The following is a 21,397-nucleotide window of genomic DNA, read 5'->3' as shown; positions in this document are numbered from 1 at the left end:
CATCACTGGAGAATGAATAACCCAAGAGTGACATACTCTGACTGGAGAGCGACGAACTCATGGTTCCGTTAACTTACTCTTCCATCACTGGAGAATAAGCAACCCAAGAGTGACATACTCTGACTGGAGAGCGAGGAACTCATGGTTCCGTTAACTTACTCTTCCATCACTAGAGAATGAACAACCCAAGAGTGACATACTCTGACTGGAGAGTGACGAACTCCGGGTTTTGTTACGTTATGGTTACTTTCCTCTGATTAGAGAGAAACGAACGTATTTATACATGTATATATATATCTATATAGAGTTTGTGTTAGCATAACGCGAATGGCGACAGGTATTGTATTTTCCTTGAGATAATATAGTTATCCTGAAAATTTCTCCTTGATGATTTAATCCTAGGTCAGTCTTATGTTCATGTTACTTTCTAAAAATAGAATGAGAATAATAATGGTATTCGTCAAAGTGAGGCCCCAAGAGGATATATAACATAACTTTCAAACATTATCTTGATGTTTCAAATTCAATTTTGCCCAAGTACACCAGGGAAATATAGAAATAAGGGGATGTGGCATAATTGCCAATGAGACAACTATCCACCAAAGTTCAAATGAAGAGGATGAGAAAAACACATACCGTATAGTCGGCTATAAAAGATCCCGACATGAAAAAAATGGAACAATTCAATTGAGAAAACTAACGGCCTAATTTATAACAAAACAATTTATGAAAAAAAATACGACAGAAATGAACCAACGACAATTACTGTACTACAGGCTCCTGATTTGGGACAGGCACATACAGAGTGTGGCGGGGTTAAACATGTTTGTTGGCGCTCAACCCTCTCCCTAACCTTGGACAGTGGTGTAACAGTAAAACATAAGAACAAACTATAAAAATCAGTTGAAAAAGGCTTAACTCATCAGATGGATACAAATATAAATATATCTAATAAAAACACAGAGTGGACGTGGACGGGTACTTGTACATCCCAAAAACAAAAAGACACTAAGTACAGATCTGAGAGTACTCGCAGTTACTGACAGCTATTTCAAAGCCAATAACAACTAATGAAAACAATCATGTATCTAAGACTAAAATATCAATAAGTACACACCCAACATCCAATGGATTAAGTGTAAAGACTTCATTAACAGTCAGAGAAAAACATGACCTTGTGCAATGCAAAACTATAGGTATCGACAGATTGTAGTACCGTGAAAGTACATATGTGTAATATTTAGTATGGTTTTAATTTACTGATAACAAAATCAATATTTATACCAATAAAAACAATATTCAAAGATTTAATTACAGTGTTGAATAGGTAACCTTTTAGAATAAGTTTATTTAAAGGATTGATAAGTTTACCCGGATCGTATCTTAATTTCCGGGCTCGGTTAACAACATCACCGTAAAAAATTAGGATGTGCTATACCGTTTGAAATAAGTTTTCTACAGGTACAGTCAAACTTGCAGACCAAATCTTTGTATCTATGAAAGAATTTAGTAAAAGTTTTAAGTAATTTGTGATAACGAAATCCCTGACTTAATAATTTACTAGTAATACATAGATTACGCTCATTAAAATCTAAAACGTCACTACAGACACGAGCATAGCGAACGAGTTGGGATATTCAAACACCGTAAGACGGTGCCAAAGGAACATCGCCGTCCAAAAAGGGCAAATTGACAAAAGGAAAATAAAAATCATCCCTTTTTTTGTGTAGAGTTTCTGGTGTAATACTGAATATCTAAATCTAGGAAAGGACAGTTATTGCTGTTGATATTAGATTTATTTAAAGAAAGTTCCTTTGGGTAAATTTCAGAGAATTCTTGATTATTTAACGAAAAAATATCACCAAGATAACGGTAAGACTCGTTAAATTTATCAATTAAATGGAATTAAGACGGTTCTTTACTGAGTTTAGCCATAAACTGTGATTCATAACAGTAAAGGAACAAGTCTTCTAGTAAAGGGGCACAACTGGTGACCATAGGAATACCTACAATCTGTCGATAAACTTTATTGCCGAAACGTACATAAATGTTGTCAAGGAGAAAATTTAGTGCTTTAATCATTTGATCACAGTAAGTATATCTAGCATATTTACCTTGTTCTATCAATGATTTTCCCATGGTTTGTTATACAGGTATCTAATGTTGATGTATACCTGAGTCTTACCTTAGAAAATTAACATGTATTCCTCTGTTTATCTGTATATAATTACCAGTAAGGTATACATCTGAATTTATCATTTTATTTATATATACAGATCGTTTAAAAGATATACTACAGATTATATCCCACCCACCAAATTTTATTAATTTTCTTAACCTAAATAGAGTTCTATTTATATATATTTATTTATTTAAATGTTTATATAAGAAGTTGGGTATACGTCAATGAGACAACAACCCAACGACAGAAATAAGACATCTAGAAGGCAATAATACATACAATAAACAGAATGGTGTCTACACAATATGATATGACAAGCTCTAAATCGTCCTGAATGTTCGTCCGTTTGTTTTCTTACTATGGACTCTTTCTGTAAAACGTACCTCTCGTTCATAACCGAACGTACCGGGAAATACCTGTGCCTTTTAATGTTATTATTTATTTTTTTTATTGGGACGGGTATCTATCATTTTTTTTTAATAATACACTTTTTTTGTATAAAAAATAAGACAAATTCTTACCTTTCTAAATTCCATCGTTTGTCCATAATTCAACAGGTTAAAAATCATGTATCCTTACACACTATTTAACTTTGAAGGCGGTAATGGTATATCACTGAAACATTGGGTAAAATACCTTTAATCTATAATATTCTCTAAGTGTAGTTATTGAAGTGGAAAATATTGACATAAAATGATAGTTATCGCATTTCGTTGTGATGTAAACAGGACAATTAGAAAAACTACAATTTTATTTTGTGTTACAAAGTTATTAGACCTTAAACTGTTGAATTCCTGACAAATTTTGACAGTTTGAACATAGTTTATATTGAAAATGTCCTTATGTTATATTAATCATAATCAGGTCAACAAAATTTTTTGGGGCTTTAACGCACGAACTGAGATTTTTAGTTAACTAAATTTTTTATAATACTTTTGTCTTTAGCACATAGTAGTAATACCACTAAGTTTATCAATATAATTTGAATTTATTTGGTATCGTTATAAAAATGCAGATTCATTTCCTTTCCGATTCGGAACCACAGATTAAAACAGTGAAAGTAAAGGACCAAACGTGTTTGGGAAGGGGTACTATATGTAAGTAAAACATATGTTGTAAAAGAAAAAAAGACAATATTGTACGAATTAACAAGTACAAACAAACAATACGAGTATATCCTTAGCGCAGTCTTAGTAGTATAATGCATATAAAAAAGTGTTAGTTACAAAAAATAGTAAAAGAATCGCAGTTTTGGAGCTTCGGACACAATTAGACGAATACATTATCATTACCTGGCACGATACGTTAATTACTAAGTATATCCTAACCTCCCCACCCCCCCAACCCCTACCCCCAAATAAATTTTAAAACCAACAAAAAGAGTTACGCATAGTTTTATATTTTAAGTTGATTATATCCTCCCTCCCGTGGGTAAATACAAATATTTAAGTTCAAATGATAAGTTCGTTCTGAACATGCATGAGATAATTGCCACTGGACGTTGAGCAACCAACAATCAATTAATCCTAAAACGTGTCGTGAGACTTGCAAGGTTATATTTCTTCTGTTGTTCAGGTTTGATAGATCAAAAGGGCTGGTCAGCAAACGTTAAATCAAGTGGTCAGCAAAAGTTACATCAATTGGTCAGTAAAACTTACATTAAGTGTTCAACAAAAGTTACATCAAGTGGTCAGCAAGAAATGCATTAAGTGGTGGTCACGGCTGAGAACTATATCAATGGCATGTCGTCAGTTAGGAAATACATCAACTTTCAGTGCAAACAACATCCATTGGGGTTCGTGAAAAATACATCAGTTAGTCAATACGAAATACATTAACTGGTCGGTAAAGCTACATGAATTGGTCAGTGAGAAAATACATCAACTGGTCAGTGAGAAAATACATCAACTGGTCAGTGAGAAAATACATCAACTCATCAGTGAGAAAATACATCAACTGGTCAGTAAGAAATACATCAACTGATCAGAACAAAAAAATCAGCTGTGGTCAGTGAAAAATACATTAAATTGTCATTGGTTAGAAATACATGAACTGGTCAGTAAAAATAGCATCAACTGCATGGTCGGTGAGAATAAACCAACTGGCCAGTAAAAATGCATCAACTGGTCAGTAAGAAATACAGTAACTGGTCAGCAAGAAATACATTAACTGGTCAGTGAGAAATAGATCAACTGGTCAGTGAATAAACGTCAGCTATTGTCAGTGAAAATAACATCAGCTGGTAAGTAATGAATGTATAAACATCAACTGGTCAGTGAGAACATACATCAACTGCATGGTCAGAAAAAAATCAACTGTGGTCAGTGAAAAATACATTAAAATGTCGTAGATTAGAAATACATGAACTGGTCTGTGAGAATAGCATCTACCGGTCATTGAGAAATACATTAACTGTTCAGTAAGAAAATACATCAAGTTTTGTCTGTGAAAAATACACCAATTGGTCGGTAGATAATACATGAACTGACTGGTTGCTAAGAAATACGCACCAACTGGTCAGTAAGAAATACACAACTGGTCAGAGAAATAAATCAGCTGATCAAGGGGAAATATATATCTATTGTAGTCAGTTAAAAGTACATTATCGGGTCGAATACATGTCCATTATATATCAATGAGAAAAATTTAAAAACTACCGGTTTCTTACAAAAGAATAGTTACCTATACTTTTTTATAAAAATAATAATGTAAAACAACTTTACCTTAAATCTTGTGTAAATTCTTACAGAAACTAATTCCCGTGTTATTATAGATTATTCTTAATGATAAGTTGTATTTGTGTATTGCATAAGTCGCCTAATGATATTAAATCTAAGTCTGAACATAACAATATAAACAATCTTTAAACCCCGTCCTTGGTTTTGTATACTGTTAACAATACATGCCACTTACAAACCCACTAACGCCAATTGGTTTCTATTTTCGTAAACGTTAAAATCCCCACAAGATGTTTTATTCGTAAATTAAATTGAATGAATATGATTTTAATACAGTATATTATTTTGTCACGATCAACTATGGTTGGCTTTGTGGTTAATGTGCAAACATTTACAAATACAACAAACACGTGACCCTGAAAATGTCGATTAAAAATCATATTACGTTATGAAGTAGAAGAAAATTATATTCCAACATGATTCGGCAAATATTTTGTTATTAAAATTTTTGTCAGTTATATTTACAGGAGATAATAAATAATTGAGAAGTTTTAAATTGTTTCATGAAAAGGTAATAAAAATTGTTTAATTAATAGATGTACTGATTTTCGTTGATGAACAGATGGAGGCTTCGAGCTACAAGGTTACCAATAAGTATGCCAATTTTAATTACTAAACAATAAACACGTGTTGTTCTCCCTTCCAATTCCGACCCTCCCCGCCCCCTTTAAACATTATAAGGTTATATTACAAATTAGCTGCAAACACGTGTAATTTTTTTTTCCAATTAGCATCGTTCTATTATGTCGATTGATGTTATGTCCGTCCATTTCAACCGGTTAAAAAACGATCAAATGAACAATACAAGCATATATATCTGGTTTTATTGAGTTGTTGGCTTACTGTCTCATGTTTCTCCAATTCTTAGCCGGTGTCTCAATTGGTTGTTTATTTTTTTATAATCAACGTGAGCATGGTTTGTTGGATTTTATTTAATTTTCTTTATAGTAAAAATTCAATTTTGATGTCAATTATTTTTGTTTTCCTCTGAATTTCCTTTTGTGATGTGAAACAAGAAAAAGGGCGACCATGCATGATGACGGCACATAGCAAAAACACGTTTTTTGCAGATCATTAAAAGACTGGAGATAAAGTATATAAAAATAAGGAGATGTGGTATGATTGCCAATGAGACAACTATCCACCAAAATTCAAATGAAATGGATGTAAGCAACTAAAGGCGACCGTTTGTGGGTGCTCAACCCTCTCCTAACCTGGGTCAACCCTCCCCTAACTTGGGACAATGGTGTTACAGCACAACATAAGAACAAACTATGAAAATCAGTTAAAAGGGCTTAACTCATCAGATCGATACAAAGCAGAAAAACATCTACAAATACTTTCTATAAAACTAGAATATCTTAAATAGTCTTCTGTGACTCAATCATCGTCTATATCTAATTGCTTGTCATTTAACGCGTTTATCTTTGTTTCGTTGCACTCTCGGAGTCTTTTGTAAGAATAAAAATACCATTTATTTTGTGTAACTGCAAAATGCAACAAAAGATGATGATGTGCAAGTACTATTGAGCCACAGACAAAAAGGTACAAAACAATAAATTATATACATTTAAACATGCAAGAGATTTAAATCTAACATTGGATTTCTGTTGTGTCAACAAAAAACTATCTTTCCGGTCATCAGTAAATTGACCTGATTAAAAGATAAAAAATAGTCAGATTACATGTTAATGTTATACATGTTATAGTTAACAATGTCTGTACATAACTACCCAGTAATTACAACATTCGTATTTACAGAATAAAAGATTCATTTTTATAATCATTATTCTGTCTCGTCTATACATATATATATACATTCACCAACCAAAAATTTATAGGTGTTTGGACACAACGTGTTGTTGCAATTTACTAATTTCGATTATTACTTTTTACCTGATTTTGTTTGTTTATTTTTTTTTCACGTGATGGAGATCTTAAATTGTAATAAAAGCAAACAAATTACGTTGATATTAAATATGCTATATTTAGTCTGATTCATTCCCGCCAAAATCGTCTGGCGTTAAAACGTACAAGCGAGGTATCTTTGGTGTTTTTTTTCTATAAAACTGTAGACAAGAAATGGGAAACATTCTGCAAATCCTTTAACCTTTCTCGTAGAAATGTCTTAAATAGTCTTTTGTTAATTGGCAGATGCTTAAGATGTATTTCTAAATTTCCCACATATAAAATAGATCAAAATAGCTAATATGACACATATATTTATAGAACAGCTGAGTGCAAAATAATTCATGCGGCACAAAACCAATACACTGATTTGACATAATTCAATGCAAGTAAGGAACAGATTAAAATTCAAATAAGTTTTATTTTAAATCGGCAAGTTATGTAACAAAATTTGTACTGCTAATAGATACAGGAAGGTGGAATGGAATTCCTAGAGATGAAAGACAGTGTCATATCCAGTGCTCCTTGTCAATTGGAAATGAATTTTACTGTCTATTTGAGTGCTAGTCTGTCATTGTTAAAAATATCAGAAATAAGCATATTTCAGAATATTACCACAGGTGTCCAAGTGTCGAGATAAATGAAAGGGCTGCTTTTATTTTACAACATTTTATGAAGAACTTAGGGAGCTACCATTTGATTTTTATGGGGGCTAGGATGAAATTTTTAAAAAAAAGGCAGGACAAGAGTTTTGAGTAAAAAAAAGGCAGGATGAGCAACTTTGCCAAAAAAAAAAAGGCCGGATGACAATTTATGTAAAAAAAAGTCAGGATAAACTAATAAAAAAAAAAGGGCAGGACCGATTAGAGTGAAAAATAAATAGGCAGGACAGAGATTACAACTAAAAAAAATGCATTTTTCATCCTAGCCCCCCCCCCCCCCCCCCTCCATAAAAATCAAATGGTAGCTCCCTTATCACTTTTCATTAACAAATTAGTTACCATGTTGTAATTATACTCTCAATGATACAATAATATTAACATTGTTCTATAACAACCATAAATATGATTCTGTATTTTGTCTCTTGTTACACATGTATATGTGTCTAAGTGTTCAAAATAAAGTATTGGTATTGTTATTGCTATCTGAAAGTTATAGTAAGGTCTTCAAACTGGAGCAGCAAACTGAAAGGCTGTTTTAATGACTGTTTTATAAAATTAAAGCCCCGTCCGTATCAGATCATTCAAAGTTTATAAGTCAATGAGTCTGCAACCCCAAATCTTAATAAAGCAGAAAAAGATTACCCACACCAGTACATGGAAGTATTAAATATGGAATTTCATTTTACTTCCATGATCTGTATAACTAGTGATTAAATAGTTGTAGAAGTATGTTTTCTTTGACAAGAAAGAAATAAATGACACTCACCCTCAATGTCCATTTATCGCTGATTCCTCCGTAGCTACTCCTATTTCGTTTTTGTTGTTTTATGAGAAATTAACATATGTCAATCGTCTTTTCCATTTTTCACTATTTTTATACAGTTGTATTGTACAAAGAAAACTTTAAATAATTAGATTACGGCGAGGTGGTAAATCCCAGGCTTATTGGCAAAGTATGTGGTATTTACTTTACGTAACAAACGAGGACAATCTCTATTCTTCTTCCTATTTACCATCCATTCTTCTTTCTATTTACCAATCAATTAAATTTAATTGGTTAATCTCAATAGGTATTTTAATGAGTAAATTGTTCGATGTAGTCTTACGTAACAGTATGACATATTATTACGTAGTAATCTTATCTCTTGTCAATTACAGGGTCAACACGGGGGTCAATCAATAATTCATTTAGGAAATATAAATATATATACAAATACTTACAAACACTCGAGAACGAACTAATTTTCAATCTCAAAGTCCTCAAAGAGGAATTCAAAAGCAATTGAAAAATATATTAAATGTTTAAAAAAAAATGTCCAATTCTTTTATTGTAAGAGCAGGTTCAAATCTGAATACCCCTCCCCATTAGAGGAATTCAAAAATAATTGAAAAATTATTAAAATGTTTTAAAAAAAAAGTCTCTCTCTCTCTCTCTCTCTCTCTCTCTCTCTCTCTCTCTCTCTCTCTCTCTCTCTCAATTTAAAGACAATAACTCTTGGAATCAGATTATTTTTTTAGAGCAAACCACAGAAAAGAAATTGCCCAGTTGACTTTAATATCTGAACAAACTGTCTGTAAGGGTTGAAAAAATAAAAATTATGTATCTCCTTTTTGAAACTTTTGATGAAAACTATACCATATTAATTGTTCATTATAAAAGATATGAAAAAATCAATCAAACAGTTGGCTGATAGGGAGGGAGTATAGCGGTAGGGATAATTTTCCGTTAATTCATTTTCCTCAAGGACCAAAATTTTGTTCAAAATAAAATAAGCTATATTGTTTCGAAGTAATTCATTTCTGAAAGAGATGTCCTTTTATGCAAATTCGTAAAAAAAAAAGAGGTTACATTTGCAAGTTTGTCGCAAAATGCAGTCAACAGCAACATGTAGCTGGATAACATTTTATTTTACAAAAATATGTAAAATTGTTGGACTTTTTTTATGACAAAATCTTAAAAGTCCAATTCCAGTCTGATTTGACAACTTTTGGATTTCGACAAATACTGGGAGATTGGTCCATCCTTTTTTGGTGGTAGTGATGCTTAGGGGAGGGGGTTAATGAAACAACTTAGACACCAAACATTAATCGTTTGTGGGTTGCACGTTTTTTTTTAATAGATTCTTTGATTTCGAGTTTTCTCAAGTATAATAATTAATTTTCAGAAGAAAAGTTAGAAAAAAAATTGTCTATTAAAAATTTATTTTTTTGTGAACATAGTTGATAGTTGAGGTCAATGTTCCACCCGGAGCATTGGATCTATAAGTCGCCTACTTAACAATTGTAGAAAGTCTACAGACGTAGTATTCCTCAATTGATTAATAATTTGATAATGTCAAAAGTTTTAAAAACTTAGCAGTATTTTAACTTAAATGGCAATAGTTTATAGAAACGGAACAATAATTCCTACAGAACCATATGATAATTTTTGGGTAAGTAACCTTGGATTCTGTCTGTTTTTTTAGCAACATCGATAGGCTTGTAATTTCTCAGTAAATCAGTTTAGGATTATTCATCTTTTGGAAAAGTTTCTGTATTTATTGTGAATATGTGCCGTTTCAAGTACATGTATAAAATGTGGATTTTTAAACACGAGAAAAATATACCTCACTGTTCTTCTATTGGGGAACTATATTCCCAAATTAGTGGGTTGTTCCAAACCAGTTAAAGTTGAAAAAAGTGTGTCCCTAAAAAAAACCCACATAACCCCGTAAAAGATGTATGTTCGGTGTCTTAATCTGTTACTAAGTCATCTAGTTGTCTGGCTTCACCAAATATTATACTCACACATAAAGCCGACATTCTTCTCAATTTAACGCAACAAACAGTGCAAAATTGTAAATAAAAAACTGATTGTATTTAATCGTTTTCCACTCTACGCTATACAGTCAATCTCCTCCCCTCTAAGTAAATTAAAGATCAGTACCTTATTTATGACAATATATTAACCTCATAATTATATTTGTCTTTTAGCGAAGGACATTTTACATGAATGTTTTACATTATATAATCTACTCATGCTTTTCCTAAAACAACTTACCTTATTGTTTCCTGTACATAGAAATATCCAGAAATTAGAAAAAAAGTGATATTGATTATATTATCCTCTCTGTTTCACATGTGTTATTCTCAATTTCTCCATGCATGATAATTTAAATAATACATTTTTTTCAATTACAGGTACAAATCAGCTGTTTTATTACAGGTGTGTTTCACGTGGTCATACGCTCTGTTGACACTTTTGTTTGGAAAAAAATGTCTGTATAAACAATGGCACATTCTTGTCACAATGTGACCAACATTCTTACTACCAGTCAATATTGAGTGTTGATTCTGTTAATACATTACGAGTGTTTCTTCCATAAGAGAAAAAAAAAACAGATATGGATAATACCATTGTATGAACGAAAATTAAGTGGGTTGATCCACTTCAATGTATTAATAAAGTAATTATACGACAGAATGAGAACCGATAATGAATTAAGACTTACTGTAAATGCAGTGTAGAAGAACTGTCGCATGCCAGAGTAAGAAAAGTGATACATTTCGCACAAAAGACAGGTGTTTACTGCTATGGCATTGAAATCAATAATCATTTTGTAAAACAACGCCTGATTATCGATTATCTGTTAAAAGTGAGATTGTTATCATTCCAATTATAAAATAAGAATATTTAGTAATATAGAATATAGTGTCGTTTATTGGACTTTTATTGTTTTGTCAGGAATATGGAATATCAAATGTTTTTTTTTTCACATCTCATATAAAACCGAGGCTGTAATTCTTTTGACATCCATCACCCTTTTCATAATAGACTTTCCCCATAGGATAAAGTTAAATCGAATAATGCAGTCCCTCCTCGTGATCGACCCTCCTAATTGCGTGTACTCATTGCAGGGCAGTGGAATCATTCGTCACAACTTGGCCGATTCCTTATCTCCATCTAATAGATGGAGAGAAGCGGAGTCAGCCGAGGTTAGCCGATTGGCAGTGGAATGATATAACGACGGAATTGTTGGGGTTACAATGAAGATTAAAATTCACAATCTTAGTCGGAAATCTCAATGTATGATTCAATATGTAGTGTACCATACCCCCAAAATACGAAGTAGGTGGGTATAAATTTTTTGAACCGTCCGTCAGTCTGCCATCAGTTATTTTCGTTTTTAGATGCTAACGCAAATATTTTTTATCGGAATGCAACCTTACTTGGATATATGGTCATGAGAGGAAGATCTTGTCTGATTTTGAGGTCAGCGTGTTTAAGGTCAAGGTGAATGTTACTAAAACATAACTGAAATTTGAGCGGAAAAAGGGTTTGCGAATACTCAATAAAAACTATACATGGGATTTCATACAAAATGTGCTTCGGAGAACGCTTTTACATTCTAATAAAATTAACGGCATGGCATTCAATTCTTAAATGAAATTAAAATAATTACGTTCTTTGTCATGACTATTTAATGTTAAATTCAATTCATAAAACTACAACATTTGTTCGCGTGTGAAGGGTTCAATATATAATTTAAAATCATTTCGTCGTTTTTATTATGATATTAAAAGTTTCCTATTTATAGAACACATCCACCTTTTTATCATAGCATACTAAGCATAATTTTTATAAATTAGTATTGTGAAAATTTGACACTATATTTGTACCACAAGATGAAATATTATCCTGCAAAATGAAGTAGATAATATATAGATATAAATGTGTTGTGATTAAACATTTCGTGACTTACATCTCTCATGATTTTTACTTTAAGATTTTCTTTATTTATAACATATGTATTTCGTTATTAAAGTCCTTTGGGGATATTCTGGGAAAAGATACATGAGGTCAAACATCGCTACATGGGGTCAAACATCGCTATTTTTTAACAAGAAGAACAATTAAATTATGAAATGGAATGTTCTGAGGTAAACAACATATGATAGATTGATTGTTGCTTCCTGAACGCCCAATGGCAAATGTTTCATGCATATTAGGACGAAAACAAATTAGCAATTAATATTTATTAACAGGTAAGATAAGCAAAATGCGGGAAACATCGGAAGAAGAAGATTAAGAAGAAGAAGAAGAAGAAGAAGAAGAAGAAGAAGAAGAAGAACCCATTTTCTTATTTCATAAGTCGAAAATAACTGCACGACAACGACATGTCTAAAAAAGAAAAAGACAACAGACAAACAACAGTACACAAAACAAAACATAGAAAACTAGAGACTGAGAAACACGAACCCCACTTCAAACTGGGGATGATCTCAGGTTCTCCGGTATTATCTTGGAGAGTATGGTAAACAAAGAGAAATATGAACATCACCAAAATTATTTATGTACTTCTCATAGGAGCTATAATCCCTTTTCTGTTTTGGCTATTTATGTTCTTCTCATAGGAATTATTATCCCTTTGATTATTTATATAAAAATAAGAAGATATGTTCTTCTCATAGAATATGTAGAAGTTACTATCCTTCTCAGTTTTGGCTATATATGTACTTCTCATAGGAGTTATTATCCATTTTCAGTTTTGATTATTTATGTAATTCTGAAAGAGGTATAATCCCTTTTCAGTTTTGGCTATTCATATTCTTCTCATATGTGTTATTATCCCTTTTCAGTTTTGGATATTTTTTTTCTTCTCATATGAGTTATTATCCCTTTTCGGTTTTGGCTATTTATGTACTTCTCATAGGAGTTATTATCCCTTTTCAGTTTTGATTATTTATGTACTTCTCAAAGGAGTTATTATCCATTTTCAATTTTAATTATTTATGTTCTTCTCATATGAGTTATTATCCCTTTTCAGTTTTGGCTATTTATGTACTTCTCATAGGAGTTATTATCTATTTTCAGTTTTAATTATGTATGTACTTCTCATAGGAGTTATTATCCATTTCCAGTTTTTGCTAATATTTTGAAAAGAGACACTTATGTAAATATATGTCATTATGTTCCCTATACATGTATAGCTAGAGTTCTAGTAAGATATACAGCCTCATTTGGGGCCTCTAGTTTAATTTCAAATGTTATAGGTTACTTTGTAACACCTCCTGCCCATTATCATATTTTGACACACAAAGATGATATGATCAATACCTGTACGCGTGATATGTCCTCGGGTTAGATCAATTCTTACACATTTTATTTACATTTTAATTCTATTAAAATTTGATATTAAATTAGGCGGAGCGACATATGTCAAATGTTAAGTATCTTTAATTATATATAAGAGTAGTAATATCATGTTATTCATTATGAAATTTAGTATATTAATCAAGAAGATACTTTTTCTTTGTTGTGTTTTCTTTGATAATTTTTGTACCCTGTCCATCTTATATTAATATAGATATAACATTCAATCTAAGATAAGAAGATGCGATGTGATGTATGTATATAGGCAATCAAATCTGACATGGTTACTTATACGGATAAGACTCCATAATGCAGTTTTACTTATGTCTTATCCTATTTGTATTTGAGCAAAAATATTATGCTTCCCCTGATGAGGTCGATTGATGTAAAATATTTTTAGACAGACTTCCCAAACCAAGTTGTTACATTATTTAAGTGAAAGTGGTCGGTCAAATGGTTTAAAAAAAACCCATTAAGAATGTAGATCTTGCGATTCCGTATCCCGTTTATTGCTGACACGAAAAAGCGCGGTATCAATTGAAATGGAATTAAGCTGTTTAGGCAAACTATATATTTTGACTTTAAACTGTACATAACAAATTAGCCAAAAGCCGGATCGCGAGCCTTTATTTTATATAAATATATTTTCACATAATCGAAAATCTTGGATAAATAAAGTTGAAATTTCCTTTATCACTTTCTGAATGTATGCCCCTCCAATCAGTCCAAATACATGAATATTTTAAATAAGAAGATGGGGTATGATTGCCAATGAGACAACTTTTCACCACAGACAAAATGACGTAGAAGTTAGCAAATAAAGGTCACTTTACAGCCTTCGACAATGAACAAAACCAATACCGAATAGCAAGTTATAAAAGCTCGAAATGACAAATGTAAAACAATTCAAACGAGAAAACTAACGGCCTGATTTATGAAGTCCGAAATGAAAAATGTAAAACAATTCATACGAGAAAACTAACGGCCTGATTTATGAAGTCCGAAATGACAAATGTAAAACAATTCATACGAGAAAACTAACGGCCTGATTTATGTAAAAGATAATAAATGAAAAGCTAATAACATATACAGCAACAAAAGACTACCACTAAATTACTGGCTCTTGACTTGGGAAAGGCATATATATAATGCTGCGGGGTTTAACATGTTTGCAGGCGCCAACCCAACCCCCTAACATGGGACAGTGGTTTTACAGCACAACATAAGAACAAGAGAATAAGTACTCGTTTTCACCAAATCTGCCACCGTATTACAATGAGTGTCATACGAAGGTAAAAGAAATGAATCACCTTTTAATGATTGATTATTGTTTGCTTTACGTCCAGTGGCAAATATTGCCTGAATGTTCAGGACGAGAACAAGTTAACAATAATTACAAAATGTACGTCCTGTAATAGAGTCGTCCGGGATGAATGGCGAGAAATTCGGACTGCCACTGAAAAATGAGGGTATATTGGATAGGGACAGAAATTTTGACATACAACAGACCACCTACGGACCCCTCAAAGAGTTGTTGCAAGGTAGCGAGACACTCTCTCTACACGAGGCATCGAATTTAAGTTCCCCATTCTGACCGGAAGTAATAACCCTTTAAGTGATGGAATATAAATCGTAGGTACCACTATTTACTTGCTTGTTACATGAAAGTGAAAAACAATGAAAATCACGAACATTGAATACAAAGATAATTAAACCATACTTACTGCTTTGTTTTGATGCGATTCCAATTATCTCAAAAGTCACATGAGTTGTCTGTCTTGGATGCCGTGCCGGATTCCTAATGGCTAGCCGAATTCCTATATATCGATCACAGCTTCATTTCAACTCTAATAGAATTAATTCTGTATGTACAGTAATTTCTATTAATGAAATCATATTTTCTCTTCGTGTTTTCCAGTGAATTTTGTAAGTTATGGAGTTTTAAATTACTACAAATTCCAACATTCGAATCAAAAAAGCCCCGATACTTGTCACTTTTACTGTGTCCTCCAGAACTGACTGACCTTTGTGTGAAAAGACTGACCTTTGTGTAGAAACAAAATCCTATGAATTGTTGATCCCTGAATAAAAACAACGTTTTAAAAGCTTAAAGATTAAATGTCAGTTATCCCCCGTAATAAAGTGAAGATTATCTAAATTAAGTTAAATCCCTTAATTGGTCAAGAGTCCAATTCTACATATTGACCAGGATCACTAATTCAAACCTACTCTAGGACGACTCTTCAGTATTATCGTTAAGTTTGTTGAATATATATATATATATATATATATATATATATATATATATAAAGAGTATAACGAATTGAAGAATTAAAATAACTCAAACCTAATCTTTCAGATTAAAAAACAATAAAGAAGAAAATGATAGGATAACCGCCAACATGTATATTGTGTTGTTTTAATTGGTATTTACTCATTCTTAAAAAATTTAAAATTTTTACATCTGTTTACCAATTCTTAGGCCAGGGCAGAAAGAAAATGGTAATGTTCATTTAGAAGACAGACAAAGATGCTCTCTGGTTTTATAATTTTATTTCTAATGACAATTTCAATATAGGGTTAACGCTCGAAATTGATTCGGGGTTAGTATTCATACCGAAAAAAAAATCTATACGAAAAAAAATTCTTTTTAATAAAGTTTGAGGGCACAAAATATTGAATTGAAGCGGGTAAATTATTTGTGTACTTTTAATTTACTCTTCTCATAGTTGATACAAATGTACAAATAAAAATAACGGAAAACAAATTGTGCCTGGCCTTACATTGTCTTTTAACTATAGAAGTAGTGTCAATCTAAATACTTATAGATATACATTGTCATTTGTTTTTATTTGAGTAGGTGTAATCTGTTACAATTATAACAATAGACAAAATTCTCAACTTTAAATATTCTAAAATATGTTATTATTGCTAGTGTTCCGAAATATTTAAAGATACTATCAGAGAATTTGAAATATTGGAATTATGTAGCAAAAACCACAAACATTTTTTATGGAATTTGAAGTATCAAACTTGTCACACGGTAAGGCACATGTCTCAACAGACTTTCTTAATGCATCAACACTGTCGTCTTTTATATATATTGTAACTCTTCAGTGGCGGACCTGGGAGGGGGGGGGGGGGGGATGGGGGTCCGGGGGTTGAAACCCCCCCCTTTTTTTTGACGATCAATGCATTTGAATGGAGACATATAGTTGATAAATTTCAGCCCAAATTAGAAGTTATGTTTAATCAGGACGGACACACTTTTTCAAGGTAGATAGTTGGACTTCGCAACCATATTTTGGTATTTATGTAAAAGTCTCTTCAGTTCAACAGAAAAAATTAAAGATTAGAAACTCCCGTATTGTACATCTTGTTTCTTCAGTCTCATTCCACCTTTTTATATAACATTAGAGAGTGCATTTGTTAAAACAAATTATTTCCTTCTTCATCTTCTCATGAATATTATATGCTACCGCCCACGACATCATGTATTAATGACTGTTTTATATTGTAATATGCTCCTTGTAAGCCCATTCAATGGAAATGAAACATTTTCTTCTTCTTGTCTCCATATAGACACATGGTTTTGGGCGCTGAAGACCAGTGCTGTGGACAAATAATGAGAATTATTTCCTTGAAGATCATCGTCAAAGAGCTATTTTCTACATACACTAACTTAGTAAGCGACCTATCATCGACCAATAGAGACTTGTACTACTTTCGTACTGAATTTTCCAGTAAGGCCGAAAACTGAAAGTTGTCGCCGATGCATAAAATTTGGTGGTGTTACATCTTACAAGGTCCATCCGAATTATTTCCAAAAAAAATGGTGCTTGGGCCTTCTTAAACTTGCAGTTAGGTGAGAGCCTTTTTGCTCCGTGTTGGAAGGCCTCACTGTGACTTTGAGATAAAGAACAGCAATACAAGCGCTGTTACTTTGCTTTTTGTGTCTTTTTTGCTGTGCATGTACTGATTTTGTGTCCTGGATTGATACCCCATATCCTGTGTGTTTCTATTATAGAAGTCATTATACTTATCTCATTAATTGTATTCGTTATACACTGTATAATGGTATTCGAATTCCTATGGATCATTGTTCTAAATGAACATAATATATATATTGGTGAATCGTCAAAATGATTTTCTCCGGAAGAAGAAAGAAGAATTATTCATAAACATTCTCAACCCGGGATTAAATGATGAATAATATTTTATTTTTTACTTAAATAACATTTTAAAGTATTTACTCAATTTTTGAAATCACATTAGTAGTCTCCCTTGTATTTGTTAACGTCATACTATTGTTAACGTCAATCAACTGTTTTGTATAACACTTATGTATACAAGTCACATTACCTGAAGATCTGTAAAAGCAGTGAAAGCGCTAGTAAAAGTGATGAATTGAAACCGTTATTATCTTTTATTAATTTTCTTATATGTTACCAGCATACGGATTCTACTTAACTTTTCTTTATATATATATACATAAATATACAACTCGTCTAATCATCAGCCCAACAATGTTAGATCTGTAAATTTGCTTTCGCAAATTTTTAGTTCGTCCCTCGCCGGGATTCGAACTCATGCTACTGAGATATCGTGACACCAATTCGCCTGCACTGTATCCGACGCGCTAGACCACCCGACCACCTAGGCTTCACAAAATAAAGCTTTCGGTGGCCGGGTGTTACCTTTCCTCGTCAGTTTTAATCTAGCGTCGTAATACAGTACATGATATATAAGGCATGAAGATGGAATAGTTACAGATCAGCTGAAATATCTATTGTAAAAGATCCTACAAATTAATGCAAGATACAGTCACAGAAATAATTATATTTATAAGTACGTCTGAACCAGTGACAACTCTACAACAGATTTATCCATCGGATCACCAGTCGGATACAGTGCAGGCGAATTGGTGTCACGATATCTCAGTAGCATGAGTTCGAATCCCGGCGAGGGAAGAACTAAAAGTTTGCGAAAGCAAATTTACAGATATAACATTGTTGGGCTGATGTTTAGACGAGTTGTATATACAGAATGTACACAGCCATGTATCACCATCACTGCTGGTGATCCGATGGATAAATCTGTTGTAGAGTTGTCACTGGTTCAGACGTACTTATAAATATAACTATTTCTGTGACTGTATCTTGCATTAATTTGTAGGATCCTTTACAATTGATATTTCAGCTGATCTGTAACTATTCCATCTTCATGCCTTATATATAGAGAACATCTGTTGTTTGACCTGCTGGTCAAATGCGTTTTGTTAAAATATACTTTTTCACTTTTTTGGTCTTTTGGAAAATGTTGTTTGTGCTGTATTTAGACCCCTTTACCAAGAAATTTGTTTTGCATGCACACGTATGAAAATTGCGGTTTTTATCCAACGCAATCATAGGTTTGAACGTTGTTTTCAATTTAGACTTGTTTATATTTTTTCGTTTGGGCTTGTATTATATTTGCCTTCGGGTTTATATAATCCGTTCATCCTATTTCGAATCTTCAAAATTCAAGAGTCAATCCTAAACTGAGGTAAATGATATGGCCTTCCAAATACCGTTTCGATTCCTAACATCACTGAAGAGACATTAATTGTCGAAATCCGGATATGGTGTACAAATTTTTGAACCTTAGGTTTGCGGTATACCATCTTTTCCGCAAGTTTATTGTTTTTCTGTTTGGTATTAAATTAATTATTAAGATCCATTTTGTTACATCTGGTGATCTGTTTATTTGGCAATCGCCATGGCAGTCAGCAGGGTTTAAGAACATCTTGAGGACCGTACTTCGACCTATATTGGTTTACACTTATAGATTTTGACTTGGATGGAGAGTTGTCTCATTGGCACTCATACCACATCTTCTTATAATTTTATAATTGTTGAGTTAGATTGCTGACAAATAAAAATACATTGTGTATAAACAAAAATAATATAACATCTACACACGCTAAAACACATGTCTTAAGTCTATCTCTAGATTCGCCTTACGTGACAAGGTAACACTACGACTATTGAAGTTATATTTTTTTATATAACGGATGTGGTCGAGTGGTCTAGAGCTCTGGACATTTGGCTAAGCGATTGGTGCTGTAGTGTATCGAAGGTGTGAGTTCAAATCCGGTTAAGGGACAACAATTTGTCAGCATATAAATCTAATTCTAACACGGTTGGGTTTAATTTTCAGACTTCGATACAAACTTATGTTGCCTTGATTTAAATTTAGAATAATTATTGTTTTATTTTCATGAATTACAATTTTACAGTTTATCCGGATTGGATTGTCTCTCTTCCCCTGTATTTCCTAAATTCGCAGTCCGAATTTTTTCTACTTATTATTACCGTGCAGTCAAGTTAAATTAATGTTTGGGAATCTCTATCCTTAGTTTATTGCAACCGACGTCTGACAAACCTAAACATCATCATAGACCACATGTACCAAAGTTAGTAAAGTTCGATAAAAAATGTCTAATAGGAAACAATCAAAAATCAATGTAGACTTTATTTACAACTTCCGTATTACAAAGTTATATATGGAGTTATATTGCAAGGTTTCAAAAGGCTTAAATTTTTTATGATTATTTTTTTCTGTAAACGAGGAATATTATTTATAGAATTACTAATCGAAGAATTCAAATATAGCGAGTCTTATTTTTTCTGCAAATGTTCGAAAGGCTGTCACAATGTTCGCTGGTCATGTGAAAGGCTGTCATGGCGTTCGAATGTCATGTAAAAGGCCGTCATGCCGTTCGAATGTCATGTAAAAGGCCGTTATGGTGTTAGAACGTCAGGTAAAAGGCCGTCATGGTGTTCGAATGTCACGTGAAAGGCCTTCATGATGTTCTCTGGTCATGTGAAAGGCAGTCATGATGTTTGCTGGTCATGTGAAAGGCCGTCACGGTGTTCGATAGTCATGTGAAAGGCCGTCACGGTGTTCACTGGTCATGTGAAAGGCCGTCACGGTGTTTACTGGTCATGTGAAAAGACGTCACGGTGTTCATTGGTCATGTGGAAGGCCGTCACGGTGTTCACTGGCCATGTGAAAAGACGTCACGGTGTTCGATAGTCATGTGAAAAGACGTCACGGTGATCGTGACCATGTGAAAGACCGACATGGTGTTCGTGACCAAGTGAAAGACCGACATGGTGTTCGTGACCATGTGTAAGACCGGCATGGTGTTCATGACCTAGTGAAAGACCGACATTGTGTTTGTGACCTAGTGAAAGACCGGCATGGTGTTCGAGGCCATGTGTAAGACCGGCATGGTGTTCGTGACCATATTAAAAACCAGCATGGTGTTCGTGGCCATGTGAAAGACCGACATGGTGTTCGTGACCTAGTGAAAGACCGGCATGGTGTTCGTGACCTAGTGAAAGACCGACATGTTGTTCGTGACCTAGTGAAAGACCGGCATGGTGTTCGTGGCCATGTGTACGACCGGCACGGTGTTCGTGACCATATGAAAAACCAGCTTGGTGTTCGTGGCCATATGAAAGACCGACATGGTGTTCGTGACCTAGTGAAAGACCGGCATGGTGTTCGTGACCTAGTGAAAGACCGACATGGTGTTCGTGACCTAGTGAAAGACCGACATGATGTTCGTGGCCATGTGAAAGACAGGCATGGTGTTCGTGACCATGTGAAAGACAGGCATGGTGTTTGTTACCTAGTGAAAGACCGACATGGTGTTCGTGGCCATGTGAAAGACCGACATGGTGTTCGTGACCATATGAAAGACAGGCATGGTGTTCGTGGCCATGTG

The 21,397-nt window shown here is 33.3% G+C and overlaps 1 protein-coding gene across 4 annotated transcripts in view; it reads right to left on the bottom strand.

The window, feature by feature from the left end:
• LOC127723117 (uncharacterized) overlaps positions 1 to 15,863 on the bottom strand; it is a 30,973-nt gene extending 15,110 nt beyond the window's left edge. Inside the window, exons 1-2 of one of the 4 annotated variants that reach the window (XM_052229603.1) lie at positions 8,257 to 8,521; positions 2,704 to 2,797 (exon numbers count right to left, since the gene is read on the bottom strand). The gene's annotated coding sequence lies outside the window, so the exon portion shown is untranslated. Of the gene's footprint in view, positions 1 to 2,703; positions 2,798 to 4,905; positions 5,061 to 8,256; positions 8,522 to 10,530; positions 10,764 to 15,347 lie in introns of those variants that run through there. The other 3 variants (XM_052229605.1, XM_052229606.1, XM_052229604.1) reach the window with 3 other exon arrangements.
• Between the last annotated feature and the right edge of the window lie 5,534 nt (positions 15,864 to 21,397).

Source organism: Mytilus californianus, unplaced genomic scaffold (assembly GCF_021869535.1).
Source record: "Mytilus californianus isolate M0D057914Y unplaced genomic scaffold, xbMytCali1.0.p SCAF_13, whole genome shotgun sequence".
In the NCBI taxonomy this organism is placed as follows: Eukaryota; Metazoa; Mollusca; class Bivalvia; order Mytilida; family Mytilidae; genus Mytilus; species Mytilus californianus.
The sequence above is the reverse complement of the archived record's forward strand: the minus strand, read 5'-3'. Positions and strand labels throughout refer to the sequence as shown.